This window comes from Dreissena polymorpha, chromosome 8 (genome assembly GCF_020536995.1).
Source record: "Dreissena polymorpha isolate Duluth1 chromosome 8, UMN_Dpol_1.0, whole genome shotgun sequence".
Taxonomy (NCBI): Eukaryota; Metazoa; Mollusca; class Bivalvia; order Myida; family Dreissenidae; genus Dreissena; species Dreissena polymorpha.
The window spans coordinates 77,844,749-77,866,632 of NC_068362.1; the positions used below are offsets into that span (position 1 = coordinate 77,844,749).

Sequence of the window (21,884 nt, forward strand, 5' to 3'; positions counted from 1 at the left end):
TATTAGTATGTTGTCCACTAAGATAGATGTCTCCGTCCCATTCATCTTTTAAGGTGTGTGCTAAAGTATGTGTTAAGTGACTTTCCTGTAATAGGCATATACTATTTTTTTTTTCGTCTAACCATTTGAAAATGTGTATGCGTTTGTCTTTATTGTTTAGCCCTTTAACATTTAGAGTACATAATTTAATCATTTAAAAAAGTGGTGGGTGATATAAATGATAATTTGTGTGTGTTTGTCCAGTAGGTTTCTATTTTAAAACATGTCCAGTTAGATTCTACTATAAGACATAAGATGTCTACATATGCAAACAAAAACAGAAAACAAAAATTATGAATACAAACAGATGAATATTCCATAGAAAAAGAAGAAATGAAAAAAATAACAATAATGAAAAAAAAAAACAACAACAATAAAACGACAAGTCCCCAATAGAGACACAAAAAACGTACTTCCGTTCGCTGGAAAATACACAAACTGATTGACGAATAGTGATCTGAGAAGCAAAAAGTACACATATAACACGTTAGATTGTATGGTAACTTAAAATAATAATAATATAATAATAAGAACTTCTTGATCGTGTGTGGAGGGTGGTTCGGTGCGTGTGTGTTTGTGTGTGCGGGTGTGTGCGGGTGTGTGCGCGCGTGTTGCGTGCGCGTTTTATGCGCGTGTGCTGTGCATGCACGTGTAAATGAGTGTGCGCACGGGTTTGTGTGTGTGTGTGTGTATGCGCGTGTGTGTAAATGAGTGTGCGCGTGTGTGCTGTTTTGTGTACAGTTGTGGGTGCGTGAGCCAGTGTGCGTGTGTGTGCGCGAGCGCGCGTGTGTGTGTGCACGTATGCGTGTGTGTGCGTACTTGTGTGTGTGCGCGCGAGCGAGCGCACGCGTATGTGTGTGTGTGTGCTAGTTGTGTAAAAAAATCGCGGATGTGCGCGTGTGAGCGCGAGTGCGTGTGTATGCGATCACGCACGCGTGTGTGCGCGCGAGAGCGCGCGCGTATGTGTATGTGTGCGTGTGTTGGTTGTGTAAAAAGAAAAGACGCGTGTGTGCGGATGCGCATGTGTCTGCGGTTGACTGCGCGCGCGTGTTTTGTGTGTTTGTATGCGTGTGTGCGCACTTGTGTGTGCGCGAGCGAGCGCGCGCGTATGTGTATGTGTGCTAGCTGTGTAAAAACACGCGGTTGTGCGGGTGTGTGCGCGAGTGCGTGTGTTTGTGTGTGTACGTATGCATGTGTGCGCTTGTGCGGATGCGCGTGTGTCTGCGGTTGAGTGCGCGCGTGTGTTTTGTGTGTTTGTATACGTGTGAGTGTATGTGTGTATACATGCATGTGTTTCAAACTTCTCGCTGTATTATTATTTTTCACTGTGAGTACCTGTATCTCGTAGGACACGTTATAAAAATAAATAAGCTTATGTTACAATAACGACTATAGCAAGACTATTGCGATGACACAAAAGTTATCCTGATACAAACATTTGTTGTGTTATTATTTGTTAAGAGGTTCATGATAGTTAAAAAGAATCTATGCAACTATTGTATTTGAAATCATCTATTGAATATATCTGTATATCCTCATTTATTGTTAAACACAATTAATGCAATCAGTACACGTTTTAGTAATATGTTATCTAGGAGACGTTAAGCACATTTCAAAATAACACGAAATGTGTTGAGATCAAGAGACATATACACGAGTACATTCTTATGTCCGTCGCATTGTCGATCTAACAATGTACGAAAACGAAAAACTAATTAGATCGAGTGACGGACATTCATACGTTTTTGTTAAATAAGGAAAAGTTTTTAAGTATTTTGTACCTCTGGAATATTACTCTTGTATTCTCGCTTTGACTGTATCTGGCCTACAGTTAATCTAGTTCCAAAAAAAAAATGAACTAGACTTACCACCAGATGACTTTATACTATTGTAACAAAAATTATGAGCGTCTTACTCTCTATAAAAATTGTAAATTGTATTAACAAAAAAGATTACAAAAATATGTTGTCCTGTTTGGAAAGAGGTTAATTGACAACATAAGTGAAGTGGATTTGTTGAGTATATACAATATATCCCTTACATATGTAAATACAGATATAGATAAATAACCTTAAATCACAGTTCATGAGAGGCATAAAAAAGCGCACTTCAGTATAATGGAAATACACAAACTACTTCAAATAGTGATTGAGAAAACAAACCGTATATATATAACACCGTTGATTGTATGGTAACTTATAATAATAATAATATGACAATACAAATTGTGTGGGGGATGATTCGGAGCGTGTGTGTTTGTGTTTGTGCGTGCGGGTGTGTGTGCGTGTGTTCCGCGCGTGTGTAATGCGCGTGTGTTGTGCTTGTTCGTGTCAAGGTGTGTGCGCGCAGATTCGAGTATGTGTGTGTATGCGCGTGTGTGTGAATGTGTGTCCGTGTGCGAGTGTTTGTGCGCGCGTGTGTGTATGTGTGCTTGTTTGTGTATGGTTTGTGTTTGTGCGAGCGCGCGTTCGTACGTGTGCGCGAGCTCGCGTGCGGGATTGTGCGTGCTCGTATGCGTGTGTGCACGTGTGTGTGTGTGTGTGCGTGCGCGAGCGCGCGCGTATTTGTGCATGTGTGTGTGCTGGTTGTGTACATGCGTGTGTGCGTGTGTGAGCGTGGGAAATATTTTAATTTTTATTAACAAGAGGATTACAAAAATCTGTTGCCCGGCTTAGAAAGATGTTAAAAGACAACATACGTGAAGTGAAATTGTATAGCAAATACAATATACTGACTACACACACTTGTATGTGTAGAATATATATTTTTTTGTATTTTTGTAATACATATATTCTAAGCACCATACGCTTCATATATAAATATAGATCAATGTTCTTAAGTGCGTAATTATAACAATGTAGGTGTTATATGTCTAGGATAAAAAATAAGTAAACATGCTAAAATGTACAAAAAGATAATCCTCAACACAGGAAATGCGTAAATATGTACAGCTAAATTGACAAAATAATTATCCTCAACACAGAATGGTTGTTTTACTCTTAACTTGATTGACTTGAACGTGGAAGTTCTGTTATTTAACATGAGTAGGTGTCTGGATAGTTGTCTATGAGCTATATAAACAAATATAATCAAAGAAGGTGCAGATCTACCGGCAAGAAATGCACACAAAATACATTAAATCCATATACTGTTATGTGCATTTTTAAAATAATAAGAACGCACTTCCTTTAATAAAAAAATCTGCTTCTGAAAATAATAAACTATGAGAAAACACAGTAATAAGTGTTATGCATTTGTAAATTAGTACGAACGCAGTTCTTTTAATAAAAAAAATCTGCTTCTGAAAAATACAAACTATGAGAAACACAGTGATAAGTGATGAAATAAAATATATTGTACAGTTGCTTTCTATACAAATACAATATACAACTTTACTTGACGTTTTGGTCCGGAAGTATGTTACCAAGGCATATCTGTATATATTTTTTAATTAATATTGTTTGTTGACTAATGTTACTATTTTGTGTCTTTTACCTCAGTTTATTATAATAAGTTATGTATAAAGTGTTGTACTCTTTTACCTAAGTTTACTACGATAGGTTATGTATACAATTTTGTGTTGTTCTTATACCTAAGTTTATTACAATTGGTTATGTATAAAAAACATATATGTATTTTTGTCGATTTTTAATGAGATGTAGATTTATATCTCAGTCTTATTTGAGCACCATCGCTGTTACATTTTCTGTGTAGATGACGGGACGTTTCTGTCGCTTGATGACACCTTCCTGGCGAACGAGGTGTTGTCCTTTCCTGGCCACGGCTTACTAAGCCAAGTCTGATATTGGTTAGATTTTATTTGCTCAGGTCGGTCACTGCCTCTGAATCTAGCAAACAACTTCCCTTCGTAGGACCATGCTCTGTCTATAAGCGAAGGCTCTTTCAGGCGTAGCGACGCAAAAACCTCGGCATTTGTTTTTGGTAAGATCTTCATTGATGAAAATCCCTGTGCCCTTTAGTAATTTCGCTCTTTTCATGATGTCTATTTTTGTCTGGCGTCTCACAAATTTAACAATTACTGGTCTGTTTTTATTGTGAATGTATTTGCCGAGCCTATGTGCCACATCAATGTCTCTATATTCTAAATTTAAATTAAACCCTTTATTGTTTTACTGTTTTTTTTTTTAGATGTGATTTTAAAAATAGCAATGGGATTTAAAAATCAAACAAGACATGACCTAAACTTATATACTTTTGTTGCATATATTATTTTTTATTGAAATGAAAACAGTGCTTTAAAGTATTTAGAAAGACATGCTTACATCAAATGTTCTTGTCCGGATCCACGGGAAATTCGCAAATCCGGTTTCTTTTCGCGAATCCGTATGACTATAGGTTAACACACATGCCGTCCCTCTGTCCGTTTTTCGTCAGTTTGAATCTGGACCCTGCAATAACTCAAAAAGTACAATTGCTTGGTTTTGTCCGCAGTGTGGCAGTGTTCGCGTCAGACAAAAATTGTGCTATGTGTGCCTGTGACAAATTTTTCACTGTCAAATGAATAATCATATAAGACTCTCTCTCATTCTTATCATATTCAAACATTGATTATAAGATGTTCTATGGATTTTTTCGGAAATAATTATATGTATGTTTGAATAAAATAATATATGATCCTAAGTTGATATTTTATAGTGACCACAATTATATCTCTGCAACCAGCATACCAGTTTGGGTAATCATTAGTCTCGAGATATCTGAGTTTAATTTAATGTTAAATGAACGAATTTAATATTAAAACAGCCTCTAATACCTTTTACCTGTGTTCCTTAAAGTAGAGTAGATGCTCATGTTCTTACTTTCCAGCTGAGTCTTACTTGTCACTAGATAAAATCATGAACATAAAATTCTTGTAACACGCCCTTGTGATCTTGGCAGTAACATTATTCAAACAATATCGTTTTTGGCGTTAGTCTAGTTGCTGAACTTTTTTTTCTTTCTTACTGTACTATTGTTTTAAGTTCACACCGGCTTACTTAAAAACAATTGGCAAGCACCGTTTCGTTTTGCGAAGATGTCAAACGAGGTTTAAGTATCACATCGTTATATTTTTGTTAAAAACAGCAATCAATTATCAAACTAGTAAACCTATTTTAAAAACATTTAAATAAGTGTGGATGCTATGAAAGGAAAAGTACGCCTTAATGAAATCCTATGTATTTGAGACCGTGAAAACGACCTGTCATAAAACATAAAAGGTGAATATTCGAAGCAATAACGTAAGCTTGTATGCACATATAGTGTCATACATCTGAAAAAATCTCCTTTAAATATACATGGATTTTACGGGTGTTTAATTCTTTGCCATATTTTCTTAATTTATCACGGTCAAGTATCTTATTGTCTGCATATAATGAAGTACCCTACCACTGCTTTTCCATTGTTGTATTGGACCAAGAATACTAACAGACATTTACTTAAAAGCTCACATTAGGCATTGTTGCTTGTAATGTTTTCCCAAGTGTCTCTTAAAATATGCACAGATACACTTTAATCCGTTTCCATTTAAACGATTTATTTCATATGCGAGAGTTGATTCTCTTTTGTTAACATTTTCTTTAACTCAGTAATCGGATGTCAGAAGTCAGTGGTCTTATTAGTAATTTGTCTATTAAGTTTAACACTCAGTCATTACACTTATGTAATTTATGCATTCAGTAATTTATTGTATGGTTCCCTAATATCGAGCGACACCCGGTATCAATCATTTTGTTTACATTAAGACCGAGGTTTTCCCCTGCAAACATGCGTCGTCAATACAACGTCAGTTTATGGTCGGATTTTGGTTGGCTGGTTATCAACCAAATGCCAACGTTAGTACAACGTTAAAATACTAACATCAATACAACGTCAGTAATCAACGTTGTATCAACGTTATATATTGGTAAGAGTTAAATTTGACGATCACCCAACCGGGGTGGTTTAAGCCACTCCAAATATTAAAGAAAGGGTAAATATCTTGTTCAGTAATCGCTACAAATCTTCAGGTGCCTAATTAACTCCCCTGCAAAATATCGAAATAGGTGGAGCTGAATTTCAAGTCACAGTTTCGTACTTAATTTATTATGTTTTTTTCCGAATTAATTTTTCAATAAAAGTGAAAAACTCAATGTTTAAATATGTTATTGTGTCTTATTCTGTCAAAAGAAAACAAAAAAAACGATGGTAAACGCATGTAAAACAATGAAAATTAAAATGCGAAACTGTGGCGCATTCGCTTAGCGAACCGGCATGTTCAAAACCGATTGCGAAAAATCATCCGAAGAAAAACCTCCGATTCAACGAAAAAGAGAGAAATAAATTGACCAGGAAAGACAGGTATTCAAAGTAATCATGTTGTTCATGCATGATGCATAAGTATGCCGAAATAACAGCATGCCGACCGTCATTTAAAATGAAAGTCCAATGGCTGAAAGTGGGTGGGGTATAGTACTGAACTGACGATGTTCTACCGGCAAGTCGCACATGTCCTTAACTTAAATAAATCAATTGTAATCAAAATTGTAATCAAATTTCTTTTTTGATGGCGTCTTTACACGAAACAGACGAACATGGCTTTAAAAACATTATAGTGGCCCGAAAAGTTATCTTTGGCAAATGTTCTTTTTATACACTATATAGAAAATGTGTAGCTTGACCGAATAGATCAACTTTTTATATGTGAACTCTCATACACCACCAAGATCCAAGATATACAATTTTACATGGGGCTACTGCTATAGATGTTATATACGCGCTTAAAACTCACTAATTTTGATGCATTCTTTTTACTTCAAATCTGTTTAATAAGGTGCTAATATTATTACTAATTAAATCTTAAGTCTTGTATAATACACCATTAAATAAGGGAAAACGATCCATCACATTTATAAATATTCAACTATAATAACATTGTGTCTAGACCTTATATTTCAAGAAATGTTTCCTTATGAAAATTGAAAGTGTATTTTTGATGGGTATATAATTTTTAAAGAGATATAAAATAATATGCATGCGTACTTAAAACGTTTCCTTCTGCGTGTCAATATTTGTTCTATTTTTGTTGTTAAAATGTGTATATTTTTAAACTGTTTGTTGTTTTGCTTTTTATAAGTATGTAGGGCTTGTACACACACACAAATCGTACACAAACAAGCACACACGCACATACTCACACGCATACACACGCATACACATTTATAAATATTCAACTAACATTGTATCTAACACATTCTTTTTTTAACAAATACCCTTTCTAAATAGGATATTTACAACATGTACTTTTGATTGGTATATGCTTTTTTAATTAGATATGAAATAATATGCATGAGTACTTAAAAATTTCCTTTTGCATGTCCTTTTTGTTCCGTTTTTGCTGTTTGTAACTGTTTGTTGTTTTGGTTTGTTCAATTATATATGGCTTGCATACACACACACACACACACACACACACACACACACACACACACACACACACACACACACACACACACACACACACACACACACACACACACACACACACACACACACACACACACACACACACACACACACACACACACACACACCACACACACACACACACACACACACACACACACACACACACACACACACACACACACACACACACCACACACACACACACACACACACACACACACACACACACACACACACACACACACACACACACACACACACACACACACACACACACACACACACACACACACACACACACACACACACACACACACACACACACACACACACACACACACACACACACACACACACACACACACACACACACACACACACACACACACACACACACACACACACACACACACACACACACGTGTGCAAATGGTGCCAAGTCACTACACTACATTTTCTCCCGTAAACCCACTACCACTAGATCTACACTAGATCTAGCTATGTCAGCGATTTAATATTTGGAAATATTATGTCAAATGGGCTGCTTTACTGAACGATGATTTTATTATTCAATTTAATGTATTTTAACAAACTTATATTTTACCATGTTACCCACTACATACACGCTTCTGAAAAAAAACCGTGTGAATCACTACATTTATACACACTAGTTTGTCACTACATGTACACTCACAATTTCCCAGACAACTCACTACTTGAAATAATCTCAAAATATAACTACTGGACTCTATGGTTTTCAAGCAATACTTATTAGATTGATCAGGCAAACAAAGCCATTTATACACGCACTTGTTCAAAATCTCGATATTCGATGAAATATAATTAGTAGATATACAGCTTGTTGTCAAACCGTTCCGATCCGAATACTTAATGCCTCGGGCACACTGTCACTAATCAGAGCTACGAATGAGTTACGATTGAATCGGCTACGAATCACTATGAAATTGTCAAAATTCGTAGGCCGCTACAATTTCAGTACGGAGCACAACGATGTGAGTACGGATTTCGACGAATCTACCATCAAAATGTTGGAAAACGAACAAGGAAAGGTACGGACTGCTACTGATCGACGCGATTTAGTACGGAGCGCCACGAATCGGTACGATCAAACTACGAATCCGCTACGGTCTGGTACGATTACGTACGATGCTACGCGAATCAGTACGATCTAACTACGGACCCGTTTCGGTCTTGTACGGGTAAGTACGAACCAGAACTGTCCGCTACGAAGAAGTGGGAATTGCGACGGACTGTTACGGACAGTTAGAAACGAACTACGATTGAACATTGCGACCACAATCTCATGTATTGTCATACACAAAATGCTTCCCAAAAAGAGAACATCCAAGCGGCAGCAACAGCGCGTAACAGAAATAATGGAATCAGCCGTGTTTGGGAAAGAGTCTTTGTGGCAGAATAGACATTAAGTATCGGAATCGCTGAGCGAAAATACCAAAAGCATTCTCCACAACTCTCCTGGCTCTAGACAGGCGATAGTTAAAAATTCGCTCGTCCTTCTCAAGGCCTCGTCGTGAGAATGACTTCATGAGCAATGTCCTCATGGCAAATGCATCATCTGCGATGATATAGTATCCTATTGGTCTGTCGTGACCTGGAAGAGGTGTTGCTTCTGTCATGCCAATCCACCCCCTTTCGATTGTCAACTTGAGGTCGCTTTGATTCCAGATTTGTGCGTCGAAACATCCTCCTTGCGACCCAATATTTACTCATATGAATTGGTAATCGGCGTCCACCAGGGCCATCAGCACAACAGAATGGTAACCTTTATAGTTATAGTATAATGAGCCACCGTTCTTGGGACAACGTTTGGCTACATGCTTTCCATCTAGAGCTCCAATGTCGTGTGGAAATTGCCATTTAGCCGCGAATTGATCGGCTATGGCCTTCAACTCCTGAGACTCAGTAGGAGTCTGGATAACATCCCCAGCATATGCTGAAACTATGGCCTCACAAACGTCCTGTAAAATGCGACATATCGTATTGTGTGCAACACGAAACCCATACATTAATGTACGGTAACTGCCCCTGTGGCCAAGAACCTTGGGGTAATTGCCAACTTCAAATCTGGATTGATAGACTGTCTGAACCAGGTGTGGTTCTTCGTGATCCTGGGGCCAACGACCTGTAATAGCTAATGGAACATATCAGGCCCGAGTCTGGTGAAGTTTCTAAAAGCCGCTGGATCTTGAGCCATCAGTTCGGCCATCAAAGTCTCGTTTTGGCCTAGAGCGGGTCGTCTTAAAAGCCAGTCTCTTATCCACCACCTTCGATAAAGTATGTAATTATTGATGTATAAATATAGATTATGCTTAGAAAAGTATGATTAATTTTGTATTTTATTATGTCGGCTATTAATTTAACAAGTATTAATTCACGTAAAAATTAGAGCAAGATTCAAAAGGCATATGAGGCAGAGACTGCAAATAAAATAAATGTATTACTAGTAAGTTCAAATTCTAATATTTTCTAAATACGCAGCCTTTAGCACAAAGCTATACTAGTTATACGATATTGAATCATTATTACCTCTGTGCATATCGTCAAGCAGCTCGACTACGGCCTCTGCATTTAGTGCCATATCAATAGCCAAGTGTAACAAATTTATCGCAAACGCAATTTGCTGGCGGTTCATGATTGTTAACTTAACAAATGCATGTACGGTTGATTTATTTTCAATGATGTATTTCAGTAGCAATTGTAGTGGACCATACATGTCCGTACTGTTTCGTGCTGAAATGTAGTACATCGTACAAGATCGTACAAATTCCTGCCTATCCGTAGTACAACGTACTAGAACCGTGGCTTTCCGTAGTATATCCGTGGAATAATCGTAGCTAATACGTAGCGTAACCGTACCGCTCCGTAGTTCTTCGTCTTAATCCGTAGAAATTCTTGAATTCTTTGGGCCTACGAAAAGGTACGGACGATTACGGTGTCGTTACGAAATAGTACGGATCAGTACGGTTTAGAACGGACTGCTACGGATACGCTACGGTCTATAAATACGCAGCAATTTTTTGAACATGTTCAAATTTGTCAAGAGTCGCTACAGACATAAAAAAACTACTACGACTGATCACGGATTAAGTACGGAGAGCCACGGTCCAGTAAGGATAGCTACGAACTGTGCCGAAAAGTATTCGTAGCTCGTTCGTAGCTCTGATTTGAGACAGTGTGACCGAGGCATAAATAAGAATTTTTGTATGAAACAATCATAACTGCAATACAAGTTTAGCTTTGATCACGACTATATATATATATATATATATATATATATATATATATATATATATATATATATATATATATATATATATATATATATATATATATATATATATATATCTATATATATATATATATATATATATATATATATATATATATATATATATATATATATATACTTCCAGTTTGTGGATGATGTGTGGGGCTTATGGACGCATGGTATCGAGACACGTAAAACTTTCAACACACAAGGAAATGAAATCAACCCTCGCATTAAACTCGAGCTCCGCTATTCTTCGGAAAAACTCGAGTTCCTGGACACGGTGACATCAATAAAAAACGGGCGCCTTCAAACCGACCTATATACTAAACCTACTGATAAACATCTGTACCTACACAGGGATTCTTTGCACTCGGATTCTACAAAAAAGCGATACCATATGGTCTGGGTGTGCTTTCAAAAAGAATTTGTTCAGAGGAGACTGCCTACCGGAAGCACAGACAGGCGGTGAAAGCACAGCTCGTATACCGTGGATATGACGGAGAGTTTGTAGTGATCGAATTAATAAAGGTTAACAATAAAAAGAGAGAGGACCTTCTACGCGAAAAGAAAAACTTGGAACGTAATACGAGGATTCCGCTCGTGATTACGTTTTCGCGCGCACTACCGTCAATCGGCCGTATCATCCGCAGACACCTACACACGCTGCACACGTCTGATTGAATAAAGGAAGTGTTCCTGCGCCCCCATTAGCAGCCTTCAGAAGGGATTGCAACCTGCAAGACATCCTAGTACACAAGAAACACAATAGGATGTTCTTCCGGAAGCCCAACATGAGCGGGCCCTGTGGGGCGCAGAAGTGCGCCACTTGCCCGTACATGATGACGGCGGACTACTTCACAGATCCCAGCGGCAGAAAGTACAGCGTGAGAAACAATGTTGATTGCAAATCATCCAATGTTGTGTACGCGGTCAACTGTCGTCGCTGTCGCAAGTACGTGTTTGTGGGAGAGACCGGCGGAACTCTGTACCAGCGACATCTATTGAATCTGTCGCGTATTCGCACACAGAAGTGACCCTGTAGCTGAACATTTCTACACAGACGGACACTCCATGGATGATTTTCAAATAGTGGGACTTGAAAAACTAAACGGGTCGGACGAGTATCGCAAGACCATTGAGCAATTATGGAAGGCAAAACTAAGGACATACCGACCATATGGCATCAACGTGCAAGAATAAAAAGACATGAAAGGGCGCGAAAACAACGATGACGCCGGAAATGCACGACGTTATATCCGTACATATTTGAAACATCTTGAAATAAAAAATGGCCGCTGATGAAGACCGTAAGGTCGAAAGCTTCGGCATAAAATAAATACAGCGTTTTGTTTAAATAAACAAGAGACTTTGTTATATATCGCTTTAATTGTTGTTTGTGTAGAAAAGTATGAACGACAACATTGATCTGGCATTCATTTGCTTTTGTCGGTGAGTCGTGAATTACCAATATACTTGTGTAACTTAATGTACTTGATTAAAGCTCATACATGTATACAGTCATACTTATTAGTAAGTAAGCCAAGCGGTCACGCATTTGCTTGCAGATCTAAAGAACTTCATTTCGAGCCTCATTTTCTTCAATTGTTTTTTTTTCGCAACTAAATGTTCTTCTTAAAATACTTTTATTATAAAAATAGTTGATGTACATCATATATTGATAATCCTTGTGTTTGTTTCTTTAATCCAAAGTTTAGTTAGTTAACGATCATTTTGGCACCACAATATGAAATTACTACACCCCGATCAGAGATCGTTTAATTTGCATTTGTTTGATGCCTAAACCTTATCCTATGTGTTATAACTTGTCATGCGCGACTCAATTATGTATAAAGAGTTTGATAAGATAACACTAATTTGCAAACTTCTTAGCACAAATCTGTAAATTTTACAAAACAATTTGAGTAAAATATGTGTTTAAAATGAACATTGAATTCCGATTTTAGAACGAAAATGAATGGGCATATTTTATTCAAAATTTATGGTTATTTTCACCTATTTTAGCAACATTTATATTTTGCTTTGTGAATTGTTGTAGTTTAATAATTGTATGCATGCCTCGACATAAAATTTTGGTTTATGGTGACCATGCAGACACAAATTCTTTCCCAAAAAGTGTGTTAATTGTTACTATTAACATAGTTGCGATCTTTATTTTAAAATGAAATCTTAAGCAGGGGAAATGCCATGAATGAAAGATCGGGAAAAAAGGTATTCCATTCCTCATAATCATTGCGTGTAATATCGTGTTATTCCGGAGTATGTTTGACAGCCATGGACATCACAAACAAAGCAATACTAATTCGTCTCCATGACGCTCTGTTTGAAAAGTTGATGTCCATCGCATACATCCGTCTACCGATGTAAGGCGAACTAACGATCTTATTATGAATCAATGGTAAGCGTTTTTTTATTGATTATTCTTTTATTCAATCGACATACGTAGCAAACGATATAATCATGTTTCGTGTCTTATTACTGTTCACTGAATTTCAAATTATTTACCGTAATAGTTTTTATCATTAAAATGCGTGTGAAGACATTTTTTTATTGTAATTCACGTTGTAAAAAGCTGCATAGCAGATCTCCCGATAAGTCGTTCTGCCAGCTTAAACAAACCGACGCATTCACTTAAAATTTTGCAAAACGTTGTTAAATGTTAAAATCAACACATGTTATACCACGCTGTATGGAGAATAAGGTAGACACCCACTGTATGTACATATATATGTTCGTATTATACAATATTGGCTTAAAGTTGTTAATAGTGACAATATTATCATGCAAACTGTGTATAACCAAGCAATCAATGTTTGTTATAAACGGAATAAATTGGGTATCTAATGTAAAAAAAGATGTTAACTGATTATGGATTTTCTTATACATTCGAAAATGCAAATACGGTTAGTACAAATTTGTTTTTATGTGAATTACAATGTAGAATTATAAATACATTTTAACAAGAATGGTTTGGCAATATGAATAATAGTTTAGTTTTAGATATGTATAGGGTACTCAACACATCTCTTGCATATGAAACGTACTGAGATTTACTGGAAAAATAGAGAATTTAACTATATTACTGCCAAAACGTTTGCGTACATACATAGCCCAATGTAGTAACTTCCAAAGTTTTATGCCAGTGTAGTGACTTGCATAGTGTGTATGCTAATTTCATGACTTACATAGTGTGTGTGCCACTGTAGTCACTTGCGTAGTTTGTATGCCAATGTAGTAACTAACTTAGTTTGTATGCCAGTGTAGTGACTCGCCTAGTGTGTATGCCAATTGCATGACTTACATAGTGTGTTTGCCACTGTAGTGACTTGTATAGTGTTATGCCAATGTAGTAACTTCAACAGATTTATGCCAGTGTAGTGACTTGCCTAGTGTGTATCATTGCATGCCAATTTCATGACTTGCATAATGCGTGCCACTGTAGTGACTTGCATAGTTTTATGCCAATGTCGTAACTTCCAAAGTTGTATGCCAGTGTAGTGACTTTCCTAGTGTGTATGCCAATTTTATGACGTACTTAGTGTGCTTGCCACTGTAGTGATTTGCATAGTTTGTATGCCAATGTAGTAACTTTCATAGTTTTTATGCAATTGAAGTGACTTGACTAGTGTGTATGCCAATGAAGTAACTAACTTAGTTTGTTATGCCAGTGTAGTGACTTGCCTAGTGTGTATGCCAATTTCATGACTTACATAGTGTATGTGCCACTGTAGTGACTTGCATAGTTTGTATACCAATGTAGTAACTTCAAAAGTTTTATGCCAGTGTTATGACTCGCCTAGTGTGTATACCAATTTTATGACTTACATAGTGTGTGTGTCACTGTAGTGACTTGCATAGTTTTATGCGAGTGAAGTACGTATAACTAACTTAGTTAGTATGCCAATGTAGTGACTTGCCTGGTGTGTATCACTGCATGTCAATTTCATGACTTACATAGTGTGTGTGCCACTGTAAAGACTTGCATAGTTTTATGCCAATTTAGTAACTTCCAAAGTTTTATGTCAGTGTATCGACTTGCCTTGTGTGTATGCCAATTCCATGACGTACATAGTGTGTGTGCCCTTGTAGTGATTTGCATACAAGTAGTTTGTATGCCAAATGTAGTAACTTTCATAGTTTTTATGTCAGTGTAGTGACTTGCCTAGTGTGTATGCCAATTTCATGACTTACATAGTGTATGTGCCTCTGTAGTGACTTGTATAGTGTGTATGCCAATGTAGTAACTTCCAAAGATTTATGCCAGTGTAGTGACTTGCCTAGTGTGTATCACTGCATGCCAATTTCATTACTTACATAGTGTGTGTGCCACTGTAGTGACTTGTATAGTTTTATGCTAATGTAATAACTTTCAAAGTTGTATGCCAGTGTAGCGACTTGCCTAGTGTGTATGCCAATTTTATGACTTACATAGTGTGTGTATTACATACGCAGGCGATAGTATTAAGTATGTTCGCAATAAAATTACGAGCGCACGCTTTAGTTACTAAATGAGACCGATATAGCTATTGCGTGCGCATGCGATAGCTGTTACATGTGCACGCAATAGTGATAACGTGCGCAATAATATTACCCACCGCTATTAAATGCATACACACATTGACAAGAGCTGTGATGTAATCTGTTTGTTATGAGTTCTTTTAAACTAACAGCGGTGACGAATACCACTGGGGCCGCCTTGCGCAGACGCCGTACCTTTTAGATTGCACTATCTGAGGGAAATATGATTTAAAATCACGTACTATTTCACAACTTAATAATTTTCCTAAATATACAGATTTTTTATTTAAGACTCAAATGACTAATATAGCGTATATACAATTTTATTATTGTCAATAACATCAAATCAATCATAGTGTTGACAACACTAAGATGACCTGGTAGATTAAAACAAATTTCTAGCTTGAAGATGTCTCAAATTTTAGTAACTCGTATTTTAGTCACGGATTCAGACTCTAAATGTTTGTGAAAAGGGACGCAGGACCCAAGAAAAAGCTTATTTTTATTTTTTGGCAACCGATCACCGAGGACAGTGTGACCCATCACCGAGGACAGTGTGACCCACAACTGAGAACAGTGTGACCTGTCACTAATGACAGCGTATTACAGGTCGACATGTCTACATGTATTAAAAAAATAAGTTAAAACATGTAAATTTACATATGCATTTGCAATGTTGATAAGCAAGCTTTTAACAGACGCTTAATCTATCTTTATGTATGTTGGTTTGGTGGCTGCTTTCTGACATCTTATTGGCGTATAAGCAGGTTTGAAGGACGCAACACAACACGCCGATGGCTCCGACCCTAAACGTTTTCTAGCGCGTCTATACAGCGCCTGCAGAGATAACGATGTCAAAGATGTGTTTCTACGGCGTTTAATACGCACTCTCTTCAGTGCCTCTTGGAAAGTCATATTTTATTATTTTGAAAGGCGACCCTATTTGAAATAAGGTCTAAGTAATCGCGCCCACATGGCTTTCTGTGCCTAGTCACTGCGCCAAACGTTGCCGACGACTGCATAACGAGCACCTTTGCGTTCTGTGTATATCTTGGAGGTCGTAAGTGCGCCATGCAAAGACCGATGTGCTGGAACTGGGATTTAATGGTGCATTGACATTAAGAGAGCTATTTCATTAGTGATAGTAAATACGTGAGTAGGAGATAGTTATCACGAGCACACACTTAAGTTATTATGTGCGTTACGCTATTATAACATGCGCTCTTGATAGTATTACATACGCAGGCGATAGTGTTGATCATGTTCGCAATAAAATTATGAGAGCACGCTATAGTTACTATGTGAGAGTGATATAACTAATACGTGCGCATGCGATAGCTATTACGTGTGCACGTAATAGTGATAACGTTCGCATGCGATAGCTTTTAGATGCACACGCGATAGCTGATCAATGAGAATAGGTGTATGATTATTCGTTAATTTTTACTTAAGCTTTTGAAGTATTTATAAAATGATTGCTTATCACATAGGGTACGATTTTATTAACAAAATATTTAACTTCATAATTGTAAAGAATTGTTAATGTGACACTTCGAGTGCACAGAACATCATTTGCAGTAGTACATCGTTTTGAATGAAATATATATCTCGAAAAAATAGATTATCATTAATGGCACTTTAGTTGCGTATAGTTTTCATTTACACGGTTATTATAATAGTAAAATTCCAGTTCGACTGCAGACATCTATCGCAAAACAGACCTTGTGATTATTTTTTCCCTACGATACAAACTTTAAAACGTCTCTATATTTGAAGTACCCGTTAATTATATTAAAGATATGCAATCAATTAAATGTAAATGATAGATTTGGAAATATCTGGCATTCAGCGAGTGACCTTCATTTATAAACTTAACAGACTGCATCGTCGAATGAGCAACCATTTGTACAAGATATATATGTACATTAATATACAATATAAACTTAATCCGTAATAACTCGTAACAATTAGTTACTGTATTTATGCTTGATTTTCAGATATATGTAAATTTTTCGATTGTGTATATTAATCAGTAGAGTGCAATAATTGTCAAAAAGTCAAATAATATCAATCTGAAATTCAATTATATCCACAATTGTATAGAAATAATGTATAAGTGTAAAAAAGACAGAATAGCCAAAACATCAATTATTATTCAACTAAAACCGTTTTTATTAAATATTAATTTATTGACTGTTAAATCACTTGAATTCGAATGAACAAAAAATTTTGCGCAATACATATGCAATTGTGAAAACTAGTCCAGGAAGTTATACCTTACGACAAGAGATTTTAAGTTTAAAAAAAAATTAGACAATGTTAATCTTAGATATCTGATTCATTTTAAACAGTCACTTTATAGCAATATATATATATATATATATATATATATATATATATATATATATATATATATATATATATATATATATATATATATATATATATATATATATAGCAAAATGATTAGAAAAGTAGACTGTATTTGCTAACTAACTTACTTGGTGAAAACAGCAGCTAAACTGAACAGTCGTTAGACATAAGCTACACAAAGGAGTCACTGATTAGAATCGGGACATAATTTTTGCGCACACATTTAGTAATGAAGCTTCAATTGTGTTTCTTTAATGAGGCCAGCAGTAGTTGTACACAATATTTGATTCACATAATTTCATAGTTGAGCAGGTAATTTTACATTATGTATTTATTAAAGCAGTCAACAAAGACTCATCCTTGAAAATAAGCAACTTATTGCAGCATATAGTAAAGCGACCAGTGTGCCATCACACTGGCATAAGGCAACAACACATTTTATTTTTGTTTAGATTTTTCAGTCATAATTATACAGTTTTGTTTAAATGTTTTATCACTGTCCATGAGATGAATTGCAAGTCTTCAACTTGACGTATAAGCTCTGCACACTGATGTATTCCAGACAGTAGGCTTTAAGGTGGTCGCCTTAAGTGCTGTTCAAGATGGGGAACTGATCTTGTGAGTCAGTGGTTCCCATCTCCAGGGCGTCTTGCCTTTTCATGAGCGCTGGCAGTTACTTGGGCGCTACCCGTCTAGCAGACTGAAGAGTGAGCACCTGTTCCAGCAAGGTCGACTCCCTGCTCTTTTCAAGAGCACTGCACACGAAAACTGACAAAATACTTCATGAAAATCACATTTTTTTCAGTATTTGCCTTATATTAAGACACTCAAGATATGAATATCAGATTCTGTAGTAGAAACAAAGATGTTCATTGTTGAAAACAAACCCTTTTCTTTTTAAAGCAAAAAAGGGTATTAATTATAATTAATTGCCAGGACAAAGTGATGGGCCTTTTTTGTAGCGTGGAACTAATGATGGTGTCTTAATACTAATGATAAGTCACATGAAGTAAAAATACATATAAATATTGCATATGTGTGTGTGTGATAGAGAAAATCATCAAAAACTTAATATCTATTTAAATATGAATATGAAATATCATACACTATGACAACACATACTATTCTTTGTATAATTTATATGTACATTACGCGAGTTGCTGCTGATATGGGATCCCCACCAGGATATGAACCTGGATTTCCTCTCCATATGGAAAGGTGTGTTTGCTTACACTATAAGGATTTTTCCAGTAACAGCAATATTGCTTACAATTATTTCTGTCATCTGCATTTACTATTTCCATTAGTCTTGATACATAAATGTGTAAATACTTGTTTAAAGCTCTTTTAAACAAAATTCATTCTTCATCTGCTTTTGAAGGCAGATGTCACTTTATTTATGACATGCACCATAGGGGCTCGCCTTTAGAGCTGCCCTGGATCAGGATCTCGTGTGGGTTCCCATCTCCAAGGCAACTGACCTTTTTACACTACACATTTTTGTTAAAGAAACAATTAAATGCATTTCTTATGTTAATTGATTATTGTTCCGGATTGAAAATCACAACAGATAACCTAGCAGCGTGTTGCAAATTTGTCGTATTTATTTACATGTGTTGGTACAATTGAGGCAGTAAGAAACTGCAACAAATAAAACAAAACAAATATTTAAATAACTACCAATTCTAGAGAACTACAATTGTATGTTTCTTATACTAGGATAGTAACAGAAATAACTCAACATGACACAAAGTTTGTGCAGCATAAAATATATTTAGATCTATATGACTTTTCAATATTCATATACAATCAGAGTTGTAACACTTAACGAGAATAATAGTTGGATTACTTGTACTGTAAGAAATATCACTTTTTAATTGATATAACATGCATTAAATAATCTCCAATAATTTAAACACAACACTATAAAATTTAATTGACTAGATTGACATGAACAGACACTAAATAGTATTGTGGAACAGTCATTTTCTATCAAATTATCAATAAAATTGCTAAAATCATAGCGCTACACAGTTTCCAACTAGTATAAAAATGTACAACAAACAGATACAACAAACAGATAAAGTCAAATACATGAACATGTGTACAAAGAACACGTGCTTGGAAAGCGAAATCATTTTATCACAAATTTCTTCAAGAAAGAATAATGTACACAAAAATTATTTAGCTTAATAATAAAATTAACAATAATGTTACAGATATTAACACTTACATTATTCTATTCAAAGGTTCCATGATAACTTAATAACGAATACATCAAAATTTACATTGGCTAAATGCTGTTACTGATGACACAAGGGAAAACAATTAAAAAGTTTCAACAACTAAACAGTTGCATGTACTCGTCACTATATACCTAGCAAGCAGTAAAGATGTGCTGGTTTATATTCGTCGGCTGAATGCCCGTTTCTTACATCACAAGCTGACTGTTGACTATCATCTTCAGTATGTAGCTGTAGCCTTGGGAAATCCATCATTGGTGGTTGAACCCGAGAAGTTAGCACACAACTACTCCAGCAGGGAATCCCGATACCTGTTACAAGTCAGGCCAGGTGGCTGGACAAAGAAGATGGGGCAATGCACGTCTTCTGTAATTGTTGAAGTTAATGGTTTATACAATATGAACATAGCACTAATAACTGAAATCAAACACAGTTTGAACTGGATATATATGTGTATATCTATGCTTGCTTATTTGATCTTAAATCCTGATAAAGTGGTTAGTGTCCAAACATTTACCAATCAAAAATGAAATAATTTCATGTGATGTTGGAACACAAGGAATCATCTGTATCTGGGATGTCTTCTGTGCCTTGAAGCCACAAATAATCCAACATTATTTATCTAAAACAAATTGCCAGTTATAAAGTCTATGACAGATATACATAATAGTAATTAATCATCTAAATGCTTAATACATTTTTAAACCAAACCAATGAACTTTTCTTATCAATACCTTATTACAGTACATGAACTAACTACAAGAACAGAACACATATAAAATAGCAACAACTAATATGAATACCAAACATGTTAAAACATATTTACAAACTCAACATTGAAGTTCTTCTTCGGATAAAATAAGGAAAGTGAAGTATATGCATTCAATCATATAGTACTGTACATATTTTTCTAAAATATTTAACTAATTACACATAGTATTATCAAAAAAAAATGCTTACACTATTTGTCTTGAATCCTAAGAAACATTAAAAACATTTACAAACACATGTTCCATATAGGTGAAAGTACAATAAAAATGAGGTTGCAGTTCACTCTTATTAAAATATAATAACATTATGAACAGCTCAATTGAATAATGGTGACACATGTATATAACAAGTATTTATTCATTTTGTTATAAAATGTACCTTGTGGGAATGATATGCCGCACTCTTTAAAAGGCAAACTATTGGCTGCTTGTCAGATCCGAGCCCAATCTTTGACAGCAGCTACCTCATGACTCTCAATCACATCTCTGATGATCTGGCCTCTGACAAAGTGCCGGAAGGCTGCCTGGGCTAACCTTGGCGACTTTACGCCGAATCATACGTAGCTGCCAAGAGGGTAACCGATGGAACTTTGGATGCAGACTCATGACAGTACATGTAACAACATAACATAAGAAAACAGATTGAGACACATGCATTAATTTTAAAATGTAAACATTGTGACTGTTACTGTCATCCAACTTGTGCATGTGAGGTTGATCAACCAGTACCAAAATAATAGAACTAGCTTGATGTATATGTAAACCTTTTTTCAACATATTTCACACCAAAGAATACCTTGCTTCATGCTGTTTTGCACCCCCCATATGTCTTATTCCAGCATTTCAGACTGCCTGTGCTGGGCAATGTATTCAAACTGCTTGTCCCAAGTTCCAACATCAGCGACTGCATATGGCAAACTCGTCCTGAAGATTTGAACATTGAACTATTAAGGGACATAGAAAATTAGAATGTATACAAATGACCAAATGTTCATCAGTATTGTGTGAATAAAAATTGATATCCAATCTTACTGACCCCAAATAAGGACAGTGTGAACTTATACTCAGATCAGTGTAACCTACAAATGGGAACATGTAGAAACACAATGAAAATAATGACATATATATTCATATTTGTTAACAGAATTAAAACTGTAGACATTC

At 35.9% G+C, this 21,884-nt stretch overlaps 1 long non-coding RNA gene across 1 annotated transcript; it reads right to left on the bottom strand.

Moving 5' to 3' along the window:
• Window positions 1-19,288: 19,288 nt before the first annotated feature.
• Window positions 19,289-21,274, bottom strand: LOC127841907 (uncharacterized). Its single transcript, XR_008031410.1, has 2 exons — window positions 21,100-21,274; window positions 19,289-20,316 (listed from the first exon to the last, which is right to left on the bottom strand). It is a non-coding gene; the product is annotated as an uncharacterized LOC127841907 (long non-coding RNA).
• Window positions 21,275-21,884: the final 610 nt, after the last annotated feature.